This window comes from Schistocerca nitens, chromosome 9 (genome assembly GCF_023898315.1).
Source record: "Schistocerca nitens isolate TAMUIC-IGC-003100 chromosome 9, iqSchNite1.1, whole genome shotgun sequence".
Lineage (NCBI taxonomy): Eukaryota > Metazoa > Arthropoda > Insecta > Orthoptera > Acrididae > Schistocerca > Schistocerca nitens.
In genome coordinates this window covers 279,615,950-279,632,956 of record NC_064622.1, presented here as the reverse complement: position 1 = coordinate 279,632,956, position 17,007 = coordinate 279,615,950, and the positions used below count along the sequence as shown (strand labels likewise).

Sequence of the window (17,007 nt, the reverse complement as noted above, 5' to 3'; positions counted from 1 at the left end):
AATAACATAATGATGCCATATGTGTATTAAATTAAAATGAATCACCTGTGTGACAGCAAATTTTGTTTGGGAAGGGTAACATAAAATACTCCTGTGGAAAAAGAAGGAAAAAAAATCCTTGGCCTATGTGTAAAGTCCTTGAAGTGCAAGGTGAGTGGAATAGAATGGTCTTTGGGAATGAGAGACCGATTTAAGATTTTGATTATAGAATGGTGTATGAAGAGGAGAGGGATGTAAGGCAAGTGGGGACAGGAACTAATGGAGAGCGAGACCAGGTAGTAGGTCTGGAAACGAAATGTACATTGAAATTACACCAGAACAACAGATGTATTGTATGGAGAGTTCCATCAGTGCAATGTAGGTGTTAGTAGAGAGTCTGTAAATGACACACTTGCTACCTCCAGCCACAAAACCTCTTTTGTGTTAACTATGACCAATTGTGGGGTGTTATTGCTGACAGTAACTTGTCACTTGTAGGCACCACCTACAGATAAATTAGTACTGCGATGGGCATTCTATACCAGCCTGTGGGTCATCTTCAGGAATCATTTCTTGTTGCCTAGAGCCCTAAATCTCTCCCCCTGGTACAGATTCATTGATGACATGTTCCCACCTGCACATGTGGGGGGGGGGGGGGGGGGGGGTAGACATCTACAGGGTGGCGCACGAAATGTTACCATTTTGTTTTTGATTATGAACTTTATTGTCAATACAATCTGAAAGGAACGTATACTATAATGAAGAGCTATCCATGGAGATTTGTTCTAACTTAGCACATGCTCAATATGTCCACCATTTCGTTTCCTAACTTCCTTCAAATGAGCACTGAAGTTAGTGATTACCCTACAGCACATGTCTTTCGTAATTTCACTGCAAGCTTGAAGAGTAAGTCTTCTGAGCTTCATTAAATCACGTGGACGTTTTGGAAATAATTTTTCCTTTAGGTACCCCCAAACAAAAAAGTCACATGGATTGAGGTCTGGACTATTGGGAGGCCAATTTTGCCCGTCATTGAAGTGACCTGGAAACCTGAGTGAAATGATCCGCATGTCGAAATGCTCATGTAAAAACTCCAACACAGTGTTTGCAGTATGTGGCCTTGCTCCATCTTGCATGAACCACTGCATGTTGAAGGGCAAGGCAGTAGCAAGAAGCTGTGGAATGAAGCTATTGCGAAGCATGCTCAAATAACACTCGCTGTTCACAGTTTCTTCAAAGAAAAACGGTCCAATAAGTCCGTGACTGGAAATTGCTGCCCACGTTGTAATCCTTGGAGCATACTGTTGTCATTCATGAAGCACTTGTGGGTTTTCAGTGGCCCAAAAGTGTACATTTTGTTTGTTAACCACACTGTCTAAATGAAAATGCGCCTCATCTGAAAACCAAACGTTGTTGAGAGTTTCTTCCCTATCCTCCGTCCACTGAGCAAACAGTAGTCTCTGCTGCGTGTGTTTTTCTGAGCTTCTGTGCACAGATAATCTTGTATGGGTCCATATGGAGGTCACTTTTAAGAATGCATTGAACGGAGCGTCTGGATATTCCCAGTTGCACTGCTGCATTTCTACACAATTTCCCGGGTCTTCTCTGTACAGCAACTCGTACCGCTTCAATATTCTCCGGCGAATAAACAGGCTTAGGCCGAGGTCGCTTCGCTTCCAACACTGTTCTTTCCTGCACAAATTTATTATACAACCTGTAGATGGTCTTCTTGCAGGAGACCCATCGTATGTTAAACTGTTGTCGAAAACGCCTCTGAGTCACAACAAGGCTTTTCATTTCATGAAAAAGTAACACAATTGCTGATCGTTGCTGTGCTGTCAGTCTTTCATTGTCAGCCATTGCTGCTGACTAGTCTCCTAGCGGCAGTATCGTGAATTACACGTAATTTCGTAACTCATTTGTTTTTCCAAGCTCTGCTGGTACTGCTGTAGAGGTCCCAGCGGGATATCTAATGTGCGTCGTAAATTGTGAAAGAAACAATTGGTAACACATTTCATGTGCCACCCTGTAGATCCTTTCAGATCAGGAGCACTGTCTTTGTCATTCATTTCACGTGGCTTTCCTCAGCTCAGGAAATGAATGTTTAACAACACTCAATGATGGCTTCTCAATACCTTCAGTCCATATGGAACCTATCAGTCACCAGGAATGCTTACATTTTCCCAGCTGTTACCGATTATGACGACGATGATGATGATGATGATGATGATGATGGGCTCTTCATTCATAAGACTGGAATGATGCAACTCTCGACACAAGTCTGTCCTGTGTAAACCACCTTGTCTCTGCATAAACATTGCAAACTACACATATCCATTTTATCCTGTAATCAAGCCTTGGTCTTCCTGTTCAACTTTTACACCCCCGCTACACACACACACACACACACACACACACACACACCCTATTCCGTGACATCTTGTGGTGAGTCTAATGAACTGATTCTGTCTTTTAGTTAGTTGTGCCATAAATATCTTTTCTCTCCGGTTCAATTTAATACCACTTCATTAGTTATCCAATCTACCCATCTAATCTTCAGCACTTTCCTGTGGCACATTTCAGGAACATCCTATTTTCCTTTTTCCTGCACTGTTTATCATCAATGTTTCACTTCTGTACAAGGTTATATGCCAAGTGAGGTGGTGCAGTGATTAGCACACTGGGCTTATATTGGGGAGGACGATGGTTCAAACCCACGTCTGGCCATTCTGACTTAGGTTTTCCGTAACTTCCCTAAATTGCTTCAGGCAAATGCCAGGATGGTTCCTTTGAAAGGGCACGGCCGACTTCCTTCCTCAACCTGCCCTAATCTGATGGGACCGATGACCTCACTGTTTGGTCCCCTCCCTGAAATCAGCCAATCAACTTACAAGGTTATAGCCCAGACAAACACCTTAAACCTTCAGAGAAAAGTTCCTAGCACTTAAATTTATATTAGTTCTTAAAATATATGTATTTTTTTTAGAAAAGCTTTTTTGCAATTGCAAAATGTCTTTCATCGTCAGTTATTTTGCTCCCTAAATAGCAAATCTAATCTATTACTTTTAGTCCCTAAAATAATTCCTTCATCACCTGATTTAATTCAACTACTGTCTGTCTCTCTTATTTTAGTTCCGTTGATGTTCCTGTTTCTTGGTAACAACTCTGTTTTCTGTGCTGACACTTTGTAACAGTTAGTTTTTTTCCCATCCTTGGTTTTTCTTGCAGTTGATAATCAGTGTTCCTGGCTATATGGTCAGTGTGAATATAATTCATCAGTAGGTCAATAAGATATTCTATTAAATAGAAATTATTTCGATACACTACCCATTTCTTAATGTATGAGCCTGGCGACATATCTGACTTTTGGAAGAAAATCATTCATACAATTCTGAAGACTGCAAGAGCTGACTAACATGAGAATTATTGCACAATCTCTTTAACAGCTCATGCATTCAAGTTGCTGACAAGACTAAAATACAGAAGAATGGAAAGGAAAATTGAGGCTGTGTTAGATGATGGCGAGTTTGGCTTTAGGAAAGGTAAAGGCACCAGAGAGGCAATTCTGATGTTGCGGTTGACAATGGAAACAAGACTAAAAAAAATCAAGACACATTCATAGGATTGTTGACCTGGAAAAAGTGGTTGACAATGTAAAATGGTGCAAGATGTTTGAAATTCTGAAAAAAAGTAGCTAGTAATGTGTAATATACAATATGTACGAGAGCCAAGGGGGGATACTAAGAGTGGACGACCAAGAACAAAGTGCTCAGATTAAAAAGGGTGTAAGACAGGAATGTAGTCTTCCAACCCTACTGTTCATCTGTGCATCAAAGAAACAATTATGGGAATAAAAGAAAGTTTCTGGAGTGGGATTAAAATTGATGGTGAAAGCATATCAGCGATGCAGTTTGCTGATGACATTGTTATCCTGGGTGAAAGTGAAAAAGAATTATATGGTCTGCTGAGTGGAATGAACAGTCTAACGAATACAGAATATGGATTGAGAGTAAATCAAAGAAAGACGAAATTAATGAGAAGTAACAGAAATGAGAACAGCAAGAAACTAAACATCAGGATTGATGGTCACAAAGTGGACAAAGCTAAGAAACTCTGCTATCTAGGCAGCAAAATAACCAATGGTGAATGGAGCGACGACATCAAAAGCAAACTAGCACTGGCAAAAAGGACATTCCTGGCCAAGAGAAGTCTAATAGTACCAAACATAGGTCTTAATTTGAGGAAGAAATTTCTTGGAATGTTTGCTTGGAGCACAGCACTGTATTGTATGGTAGTGAAACATGGACTATTGGGGAGAGGGGAGGAGAGAGGGGGACATTATGTATTGAGTTGGTGCATAAGTTTGTAGTGTTTTTTGGTAAGTTTAATAAACACAGCAGATACACATAAGATACTTTAGTCATCAATAATACATTCTCCTTCACTATTTACAACTGTCTGCCAATACAGGGATAACTTTTCAATTTTGGGGCTGTAGAAATCACAAGCTCTACAGGCAAAGAACTTGTTGAGCCATGTTTGGAGTGTATTTTCATTTGGAAAGCAAGTTCCTTGAAGGTTGTTTGACAGAAAGCAGAAAAGCTGAAAACCTGAGGGCGCAAGATCAGGTGAATAAGGAAGATGTGAAATGGCTTCCCAACCCAACTCCTGTAGAGCACTTTTTCTCAGTTTAGTAGAATGCAACCAGACATTGTGTGGAGTAGCACTACTTCATGCAGTCTTCCTTGTTATTGTTCGTGGATAGCATCTCCGAGACTTCTCAGTTTTTGACAGTAAATGTCAGCAGTAATGGTTAGACCACATGGAAGCAGTTTGTAGTACACCACACCCTTACTGATCCACCAGATGCATCGCATTACCTGTAGTGGATGCATGCAGGTCTTTGTACAGGGAGTTGGTGCTTTGTTTGAGCTCAGCCATTCCTTTCTTTCCCTTGTGTTAACACAAAGAATCCATTTATCACCAGTAACAATAGAGGGTAGGAATGGTTGCTTTTGTTCAAGAGCCAGTTGATGACGAGCAACCAGAGATACACATCTAGCCACCCACTGATTTTTGTGATTTTGGCTTAGAGCATGCAGAACCCATACATCTGATTTTTGAACCTTTCCCAGTGCATGCAAATGTCACACAATGATGGAATGTTCGCAGTTCCATCACATTTCCAGCTCTTGAGTATGCTGACGTGGATTAATTCATTTAAAATTATCTTCTTTAAACCCCAAAGATTTTCTTGAGCATGGTGAGTCAGTAATGTCAAAATGACCTTCATTAAAACAAGAAAACCGTTTTCTTTCCATGCTCTATCTGATGGCATTACCCCCATACAAGGCACAAATGTTTCTGTCTGCCTACACTGCTGTTGCCCCCCCCCCCCCCCCCCCCCCCGTTCAGCTAAAATAGAAGAATGTGTCAGAAATATTGCAATTTCTCCACTTGGCACTCCATGTTCTAGCATCCGCAGCTTCACTCACTATCTCCAAATGACAATATGTAAACTCAAACAACAAAATGACAGTTGATAAATAAACCCACATCAACAGGAATACCAACATACAAAACAAAAATGCACTAATCAAATAAATGGTCAGTATGTTGCCATATTTTTCTCACTGAGAAAGTGTACCACCATTCAAGAACTGACTTGTTCCACATCTTAGCAAGAGGTTGTAGTTATTTTCCGTTGAACTAGCAACAAATGAAGTTGTGCTTAACCGCTTACTAGGCAAAACAGTTTCAGTGTGATTGATTCCCCCAGGGGTTGAGGGCATGCTGTAAAGTAACGCATCTGAATTTTTTCATATGAAAACTCTTGAAAGCTTTTAAGTAAAACAAACTGTATTCACATTCTACACTTTGATTCTTCATTTCTATATATTTATTTCTCAATATTGTCTCCCTGCCAATGAACACAATGAGAAGCTAATTTGTTGAAACCGTTGCTGTAAAAAAGTGCAACTATACTGATAGAGCCACAATCTCACCTTTGCTTGCACTGTTTCATCACTATCAAAGTGAAGTCCTCGAAGGTGTTCTTTCAGATTTGCCAACAGACGAAAATCAGATGGAACCAAGTCATTATGGTATTGAGAGTGATATCTGACAGTGAACCCAAGGCATCAGATTATTGCATATGTCGCATGCTCTTGTGTAATTTGGCATTGTCTATATGAAGGAAAGGGTGCTCCATATGTTGACAAACTCTTTGAATTTGAAACTTGATTACAGCATTCTGTTTCCCTTGCACCAACGTAGTTACCGTGATGCCTCTAGTGCCAGAACACTGCAAATGTGTAGACACAGGGAATAAAGATGTAGAATGTTAATAATGTTTGTTTTATATAAAAAGCTTTAAGATTTTTCACATAAAAAATTTAGGTGCATTATTTTTCTGCACACCTTTGTATCTCTGAGAGGAGGTCGTCTACTCCAAACCTCTTGTTTCATCTTATGTCTTTCAATTCTCAGTCAAACTCATCTTGCAGAAGCACATCTCATTACATATTCTTCACCTTTTTCATCTTAAGTCGACAATATTTTCATAAAGTTCCTTTTCTGTTGTATATATTCCTTCCAGCATTCCCCTCTTTGTTTAGTATTGGCTCGCTGTCTGACCTTTTGACTGTCATACAGCTGCTTCTCTTTTCTCCAAACGTCTCTTTAATTTCCTGTAAGTGGCATCTAACTTTCTCTCTGCCGTGCTTGCTGCTACAGCTTTATATTTTTTTTAGTCACTGCTCTGTTATTCTTGCACTTGCTGTCACTCATTTTTTTATTCATCTGCATTCCCTTTTGCCAGCTTCATTTACTGCAGTTTTGTATTGTGTCTTTTTATTAGTTAAATTTAAAATTTGTGTGTTCCCAAGGACAGTTATTGGCCCTTTTCCCATTTTCCTCCTTTAATCCTATGTTTCCAAATCACACAGTCATCACTGGAGGAGACTTTAATCTCCCAACAGTCAGATATAGAAAATTACAGTTTTGTAAATGGTGGGTGTGACAAGTTATCTTGTGAAACATTATTAAATACCATCCTTGAAAGCTGCCTACAACACAACATAATCACAATCAATAACCCGACAGTTTTTTGGATGTTCATATTGAGACTGGTATCAGTGGCCACGAGGCAGTTGTAGCAACAGTGATTAGTAAAATACCAGTGACAACTGAAACAAGTAGATGGCTTTTCATGTCCAGTAAGCTAGAAAATAGGTAGCTATAACAAGGAGAAATTAAACATTTATCTTTTGACAAAAGTGTGTAGGGGAAGTGTGATGTGAGCCTAAAAGACTAGGTGAGAAGACCTATATAAATAAGCACATAGTAGAACTACTATGTGGAAGGGACCTTCCATAATTTACAGTCTCTGTGAAATCACTTTTTAAGAAACAGTGACTGCTGCATAACAGGTATAAAAGAAAGCTAGATAGCTATCGACAGAGAGTGTTGAATGGCGTGTTTGGCTGTCAAGAGTCCAATGTGTGAATACTTCAGCAATTACCACAGCAAAATCTTTTTGAAATATCTGTAATAATTTCCAAAGAAAATTTGGTCATATGTAAAGACTATTGCACCAAAGTGAAGTGTTCAGTCACTCAGGGATAGCATAAAAACTTAAACTGGGGCTAGCAAAGGAAAAGCAGTAGTGTTGAATTCCATTTTCATATGTTCCTTTACTAAGGAATATATTCTGTTAAGATGTAATGCCTCAGTTTACTACTTGGACCATGACATAGGCGAATGATACAGAAATTAGTGTCAGTAGCACTGGGAAACAGCTAAAGTCACTAAAATTAAACAGGGCTCCTGTGTCCTATTGAATCTTGTCATTTCCCGTACAGAATTTGCAAATGATTTATCTCCCAGTTTATCCGTAATGTTCCATAGATCCCTCAATCAAAAAACTGAAACTTTTTACCCTGTGCCACGCAAACCATTATTAGCAAAAGTTCAATTATATGGAGTGTCCAACAAAATTTTTGGCTAGAGTGAGGATTTCTTGCTAAGTAGGGCACAGCACGTCATAATGGTTGGAGAGTTGTTTACAGAAGAAGTAACTTGAAGCATAGGGAAGTGTGTTAGCACCCATGTTGTTTATATTGCATTTTCATGACTGCCAGACAGTACTCATAAATATCACATGATGCAGCTATCTATAATGAGATACCATCTGTAAAAAAACTGTGCAAATATAGAATCATATCTTGATAAGATTTAAAACTGGTACAAGGATTATTATCTTGGTACAAATGTTCAAAATGTGAAATTTTACACTTCAGAAAACACTGTAAAATAATACCCTGTAACTACATCTATGTATCACAATCGAGACCAGTCAACCAACACTAATACTTGGCTGTAACAGTTTATAGGTATATTAAATGGATTGATTGCGTAAGCTCAGGTAAAAGTAAGACAAGTATTAGACTGTGGTTCATTGGCAGAATACTGGGAAAATGCAGTCGGTCATAGAACATTACTCAAGTTTGTGGCCTACCACACAAAACTGAGGGTATATTGAATGTATACGAAGAAGGGCAACACATATGGTCACAGGTTTGATCCATGGTAGTGTGTCACAGAAACATTGAAAAAAGCCTACTTACAATGTATCAAGTACATGTATTAAGTAAAGAAACTAGAGATATTCTTAATTTTTATTCATATCACTCCCATAGTGGCCATAAACACCGGATTAGACTGTTTGCAACACACACGGGAGCATGTAAGCAGACATTCTTCCCAAATTCCATATTTGATTGGAATGGGAAGAAAATTTTAACCTTTGGTACCAAGGTACTTATTCACTGCCATGTTCTTCAGTAATTTGCAGAATATGTACATACAAGGTGATTCAAAATTCATATTACAGGATTCTAGGGCTGTAGAGGGGACTTGGTAGATGAAATTTTGATAAGGAACTTATCTCTGGAAATGTGCCGTTTGGATGCAGAATCAATTTGAGGATACGATCACTGTCAAATCTGCCATTTCACAGTATGCACACAGAGTATATTATTGAGCTCTGGCCAGTGTGTTGTAGGAGTGCACGGCGTGGGCAGTGTTTCAAGTACTTGTCCTTGGGTTCTCTCCTATGTGACAAAGAATGGCCCATTTAAAATAGAGAGTGCAATGCATCCGTGGAACACCATAACCATCCCTCCCAGCTTTGAATGTACCAATTTCTTGTAGTTGTTGTTGGATTCGGATGAAGGTGTTACGTAAGGTCATAATTAGAACAGGGACTGATGACAGCGCCCTTTTCTCAGCTTGCATATATACTGCAAAGTGAAAGATTTCAAAGTGATCCGATCTTCAAACTGATTTTACATCCAGACAAGACATTTCCAGACATTGTTTCCTTATCAAAACTTCATATGCTAAGTCCCTCTACAATCCTTAGAAGGCTCCAAAAGAAATTTTGAATCAGTGGTAGGTGGTTTTACATCCTCCCATGTAATGGTTCCTCTTCCTGCCACACCAGGTTTTCTTCCCTTCACCTTTTTTCTACTGTCTACCAGCCCCCTTTTTGGAAAATTTTCCTACTTCCTGTCCCTTTCTCTAACTTTTTGTTGCTTCCTCTTTATTCTGCCACCTCCCTCTTTTTTTTCTTTCCTTGTTCCTCCTAGTGGCCTATCCCAAACTTTTCCCTACACCCAACTGATTGTACCACCAAAACATGTTTTTCTGTCCCTATCTTCTTTCCTACTCCTCCTCTGAAGAATCCAGTCAGGCAGTGACAAAAGGAGATGCTCTGACAAGACTTTCTCAAAGTTAAACTCGTTTCTGCAGTCTGCTGCTCACTCCCTTCTCTATTTGATGAATAGAGATGTTTTCTTTTATGCATGTTTAATATAGCAACAAGTTCTTGTATGAAGATAAAATTATATTTTGAAGTGATTGTAAGTTGAAAAGATGAGTGTGAAAGTATCAGAAATGCTCTCTTTGTGAAGAGGTGACACAATAAACAACCATTTCGTGTTGTTTACCAAACCTGGCTGGACACACAGTGCAGGGAGTGCAGTTTGGTAGGTGGACTGGGGTGAAGGTTGTGTCAGACACATGGGTAGAGGAAGAAAGAGGCAGGAAGCAGGAGGAGAGAATGGGGACAGGTGACGGGTGACCTCTTTCCAAGCTGCTAGCTACCCATCCCCACTGTCTGTGTGTGCATGTGTTTTCCAGCTCATCAAATGATTTCTTCTTGTTCTAATGGAATAAACCTGTTATATCACATACATTATATTTTGTGAAATACGAACTGCATCCACTATTAAAGCAGCAACAGAATAACACTATACCAACATTTTTTAAAATAACGTCAAAGAAAATCCAGTCACATCATAAAAAGGAATGAACAAAATAAATAAAGGATCTCTTCTTGGCATGTTTGTCTCTTAACACTCCCTCCCTCGAAATGATATCTAAAAATAGTCACATATATCATTTTGAGTAACATTTTCTTAATGACATTCATGAATATTCTGGTTCAATGGCTTTCTTAAGAAAAATGCTAATGTTTATCTGTCAAAATGTATCGACTGTCAGTCGTTCCATCCATTACTTTCTCTCTGATGAAATGATGTTTTATGGCAATATGCTTTGTTCTTGGTGTGTCTATATGATTCTTGAAGTGTAAGATTGCTGCTTGACTGTCACACCTCACAGATGTTGATTCTCCAGTTAGTCCTTTAAGGTTAAGGCTCTTCAGTAATTCTCTTATCCATACCACCTCACTTGCATAGGTGCCACTCACATGTATTCTGCTTCCATTGTGCTCAGCACAACTGCAGTTTGTTTCATTCTCTGCCCAGTACGCTGGAGATCCTGTCAGTAATATTACGTATGGAGTAATGCATTTGCAGTCGTCTATACCAGTAGCCCAATTGTTTTTGTTGTTGTGGTCTTCAGTCCTGAGACTGGTTTGATGCAGCTATCCATGCTACTCTATCCTGTGCAAGCTTCTTCATCTCCCAGTACGTTCTGCAGCCTACATCCTTCTGAATCTGCTTAGTGTATTCATCTCTTGGTCTCCCTCTACAATTTTTACGCTCCACTCTACCCTCCAATACTAAATTAGTGATCCCTTGATGCCTCAGAACATGTTCTACCAACCGATCCCTTCTTCTAGTCAAGTTGTGCCACAAACACCTCATCTCCCCAATTCTATTCAATACCTCCTCATTAGTTATGTGATCTATCCATCTAATCTTCAGCATTCTTCTGTAGCACCATATTTCGAAAGCTTCTATTCTCTTCATGTCCAAACTATTTATCATCCATGTTTCACTTCCGTACATGGCCACACTCCATACAAATACTTTCAGAAATGACTTCCTGACACTTAAATTTATACTCGATGATAACAAATTTCTCTTCTTCAGAAACGCTTTCCTTGCCATTGCCAGTCTACATTTTATATCCTCTCTACTTCGACCATCATCAGTTATTTTGCTCCCCAAATAGCAAAACTCCTTTACTACTTTAAGTGTCTCATTTCCTAATCTAATTCCCTCAGCATCACCCGACTTAATTAGACTACATTCCATGATCCTCGTTTTGCTTTTGTTGATGTTCATCTTATATCCTCCTTTCAAGACACTGTCCATTCCATTCAACTGCTCTTCCAAATCCTTTGCTGTCTCTGACAGAATTACAATGTCATCGGCGAACCTCAAAGTTTTTATTTCTGCTCCATGGATTTAGTACCTACTCCAAATTTTTCTTTTGTTTCTTTTACTGCTTGCTCAATATACAGATTGAACAACATCGGGGAGAGGCTACAACCCTGCCTCACTCCCTTCCCAACCACTGCTTCCCTTTCATGTCCCTCGACTCTTATAACTGCCATCTGGTTTCTGTACAAATTGTAAATAGCCTTTCGCTCCCTGTATTTTACACCTGCCACCTTCAGAATTTGAAAGAGAGTATTCCAGTCAACATTGTCAAAAGCTTTCTCCAAGTCTACAAATGCTAGACACGTAGGTTTTCTTAATCTAGCTTCTAAAATAAGTCGTAGGGTCAGTATTGCCTCACGTGTTCCCATATTTCTACGGAATCCAAACTGATCTTCCCCGAGGTCGGCTTCTATCAGATTTTCCATTCGTCTGTAAAGAATTCGCGTTAGTATTTTGCAGCCGTGACTTATTAAACTGATAGTTTGGTAATTTTCACAGCTGTCAACACCTGCTTTCTTTGGGATTGGAATTATTATATTCTACTTGAAGTCTGAGGGTATTTCGCCTGTCTCATACATTTTGCTCACCAGATGGTAGAGTTTTGTCAGGACTGGCTCTCCTAAGGCTGTCAGTAGTTCTGATGGAATGTTGTCTACTCCAGGGGCCTTGTTTCGCCTTAGGTCCTTCAGTGCTCTATCAAACTCTTTACGCAGTATGATATCTCCCATTTCATCTTCATCTACATTCTCTTCCATTTCTATAACATTGCCAAGTACATCGCCCTTGTATAGACCCTCTATATACTCCTTCCACCTTTCTGCTTTCCCTTCATTGCTTAGAACTGGGTTTACATCTGAGCTCTTGATATTCATAAAAGTGGTTCTCCTTTCTCCAAAGGTCTCTTTAATTTTCCTGTTGGCAGTATCTATCTTACCCCTCGTGAGATAAGCCTCTACATCGTTACATTTGTCCTCTAGCCATGCCTGTTTAGCCATTTTGCACTTCCTGTCGATCTCATTTTTGAGACGTTTGTATTCCTTTTTGCCTGCTTCATTTACTGCATTTTTATATTTTCCCCTTTCGCCAATTAAATTCAATATTTCTTCTGTCTCCCAAGGATTTCTACTAGCCCTCATCTTTTTACCTACTTGATCCTCTGCTGCCTTCACTACTTCGTCCCTCATAGCTACCCATTCTTCTTCTACAGTATTTCTTTCCCCCATTCTTGTCAATTGTTCCCTTGTGCTCTCCCTGAAAATCTGTACAACCCCTGGTTCTTTCAGTTTATCCAGGTCCCATCTCCTTAAATTCCCACCTTTTTGCAGTTTCTTCAGTTTTAATCTACAGTTCATAACCAATTGATTGTGGTCAGAATCCACATCTGCACCTGGAAATGTCTTACAATTTAAAACCTGGTTCCTAAATCTCTGTCTTACCATTATATAATCTATCTGAGACCTTCCAGTATCTCCAGGGTTCTTCCATGTAAACAACCTTCTTTCATGATTCTTGAACCAAGTGTTAGCTATAATTAAGTTGTGCTCTGTACAAAATTCTATCAAGTGGCTTCCTCTTTCATTTCTTAGCCCCAATCCATATTCACCTACTACGTTTCCTTCTCTTCCTTTTCCTACTGTCGAATTCCAGTCACCCATGACTATTAAATTTTCGTCTCCCTTCACTGTCTGAATAATTTCTTTTATGTCATCATACATTTCTTCAATTTCTTCGTCATCTGCAGAGCTAGTAGGCATATAGACTTGTATTACTGTCGTAGGCGTGGGCTTCGTGTCTATCTTGACCAACAATGCGTTCACTTTGTTGTTTATAGTAGCTTACCCGCATTCCTATTGCTTTATTCATTATTAAACTTACTCCTGCCTTACCCCTATTTGATTTTGTATTTATAACCCTGTATTCTCCTGACCAGAAGTCTTCTTCCACGTGCCACCGAACTTCACTAATTCCCACTATATGTAACTTTAACCTATCCATTTCCCTTTTTAAATTTTCTAACCTACCTGCCTGATTAAGGGATCTGACATTCCACGCTCCGATCCGTAGAACTCCAGTTTTCTTTCTCCTGATAACGACGTCCTCTTGAGTAGTCCCCGCCCGGAGATCCGAATGGGGGACTGTTTTACCTCCGGAATATTTTACCCAAGAGGACGCCATCATCATTTATCCATACAGTAAAGCTGCATGCCCTCGGGAAAAAATTACAGCCGTAGTTTCCGCTTGCTTTCAGTCATTCGCAGTACCAGCACAGCAAGGCCGTTTTGGTTAGTGTTGCAAGGCCAGATCAGTCAAGCATCCAGACTGTTGCCCCTGCAACTACTGAGAAGGCTGCTTGCCCCTCTTCAGCCCAATTAACATCAACAAATGCTTCAAGCATTTGACCAGTGGGATAGTGTGTGAGTTTGTAATGCAATGTTTCCTTCACATATCTTAGTACTCTTTTCTGTTGCATTCCAATGGTTCATATTAAATTTTGAACAATATTGTAACAACTTTACCACTGAGAAAACTATGTCTGGTCAGGTTCCCTGGAGACAGTAAAGAAGCCCACCAAAAAGTTCATGATGTGGAGTATTTTTAACTTCCTCTTCACACTTCTCATCAAAGAAATTCAATTTCATTTCCACTGGGTCTTGGTGCCCTTAGCATTTTGAAGTCCAAATCTATCAAGTAGTTGATTAATGTACTCCTTTTGAGAAAGACTAATTGTTCCATCTTTTTGCTGTTCTCAAATTTCACTCCTAATGTGTGACACCAAGCCCTTGTGCTTGATTTCAAAGCAACTTTCTAAAAGAATTTTTACCTTTTGCCTCATCTCTTCATTTTATGCAAATGTAAGCATGTCATCCATGTATACAGACAGAACAGCTTTCTCTTCCTTTTGCACTTAGCTTGTACATATAGATCTATAGTATTTTGAATAAATCCCAATTTTTCTAGTGAGTTATCTAAATGATCATTCCAGTATCTGCCACTTTTTGTTTCACTCTATATATTGCTCTGTTTAGCTTGTAAACAAAACTTTTTTGATCCTTCTTGATGGAACCTTCTGCCCAGAGCATATATACATTTTCCTTTAATTTGGTACGCAGATATTCATTCTTCACTTCTTACTAACCAATATGCTAATTTTTCTCAACACATGAAACAGGCGCATAGATCTCTTTACAGACTACACTTTCTGTCTGACTAAATCCCTTTGCCACTACTTCTCACCAACTCTCTTCTTTCTAAATACCTATATGTTCTTTGCAGGACTTACACGAGATTTTAGTGCAACCAATTTCCAAGCATCATGATTCTTCAAGGAGTTAATTTCTTCATTTGTTGCAATTATTGATTCCACTGCCTAATCAGAATTAACTGCTTCATGATACAATAATGGATCATCAGTGTTCCTTCCTTGCACGACATTTGTTTATGCTTTTTCAGCATAAGCCTTCTCTCTGGAATGAAGTGTCATTGGATGACTGTAGCTTAAACCAGTTTTTTTTTTCCTCCCTTGGTCTGTATCTATTTAATGAAGTTTCAGTATGTTCCACAGGTTCCTGATTACCTTTAGTTTCTTCCCAATTTTCTTCCCGATATGAGAAACCATTAAATTCCTCTTCAATGTTTTTTCCCTTAATATTTCATCTTCAAGACTTGGAAATGATAATGCTATGTCATTGTACAGTTCAGTAGATTCCTTCTGTTTTTTACTTTCAGTTGAGCATTTTCCACTGAAAAGTTCTTTTACTGTATAGTCGCTGGATTTGAAAACCTTTTTTGTTTTTGGCATCCTGATCCTGTATCCATGGCTATATGGAGAATACCCTATAAGAACATATTTTTCTGCCCTTGTGGGTAATTTAGAATGACATCTTTATTTTGATAGAGGAACGAAAACTTAGCATCTTATCACACATAAATGCCTCACACTAGGCTTTCTACCTGTTCACAAATCATAAAGGTGTTTTTTTGTTGTTGTGGCTATTTGTAACACGATTCCTTATGTATGCTGCAGTGTACTCACCTCAGCCCAAGAACTCTTCAATCAATTATTTCCTAGCAACTGTAACCTTACCATGATTGTTAACGTTCTGTTGAGGCATTCAGCTACACAGTTTTGCTGTAGTGTGTATGTTATTGTTATTTCATGCCAAATTCGTTTAGATTCACAAAACTTTGACCATTTGTGCAGAGTTCTGAATTCTTCAAATAGTTCATCCTTATTTTTTAAAAGATGCACAATTATATATCTGTTTGCATCGTCCAGGATACTCATTATCTATCTATTGCCTCTTAAACTTGGAACACCAGTAGGTCCTATGTGATCACTATAAACAAGTTGTAAAATGGTTGTTTGTTCCTTCGAATCTTGTGATACAGTTTTAAGAAATGGTCGTTGTGCTGATTTACCTGCCAAACAGCCTGCAAATGGGGTTCTTCTTTTTCACAGTCTAGTCACAGGACTACTTCCTTTCTTATTATGTTGTTTACTGTACACTTACTATGATACATCATTCAACAATACCTTAAGTCTAGTGATTTTGTGTTTCATTCAATATTTCTCAATATGTTTATTAATCTGTTGGCTGCACATTTCTTGTATTTGTATGATATAAACAACCTTTCTCGTGAATTTTAATGAGCAGTCTTCTACATTTATCGTAGATCTTGCAATCTTCTGAATCAAAAATACCTTTCAAGGACATAACAGAATGTTTATGTCATTGTATTCATGATGTCTTGCATCTTCAGCAAGTAGAGGCCTTTTAATTGTAGCATATGTAAAGTAATTTTACTTGTAGCCCACTTAAAGTAATTATCTGGCAAATTGCACAAAGCTGTAACAGCTAGAGCCCATTCGTTTGGAAATCCACACAGAATAGTCGTTGCTAAATCTCCATTATCTTCTCTCTTTTTTTTTTCCCCCTATATAATTTCTTATGTATTCACAATTCTTCATTTTTAGTGAACATAACTTCTGTATCAGTTGTGTGAAATTTGCTAGCTCTTGTGGCACATATTTTGAAGTTCTTCCCATAATGTTTTTGGTTTTGAAAAATTTTGTATATGTATTTTCTGTGTGTCAAATATAGAAAGTACAACCTTTGCTGACATCTTACCATGATGTGTTATATATGCTTTATCAGCAGCTGATGCATCTTTGCCAGGTTCCTTGTACCAGACACAATTATAGTCCACAAATCAGAATCTAGTAGAATCATTTTCATCCAATATGACCAGTAATTGTAATTCACTCCACTTGGTTTCTCAATAATGTGTCTGTTTTCCATCATCTCTGTTTATTTTCCCACTCAGTTTTAGT

The 17,007-nt window shown here is 38.7% G+C and overlaps 1 protein-coding gene across 1 annotated transcript in view; it reads left to right on the top strand.

The window, feature by feature from the left end:
- LOC126203694 (protein PAT1 homolog 1) overlaps positions 1-17,007 on the top strand; it is a 117,845-nt gene that overhangs the window by 3,992 nt on the left and 96,846 nt on the right. The window lies entirely within an intron of this gene.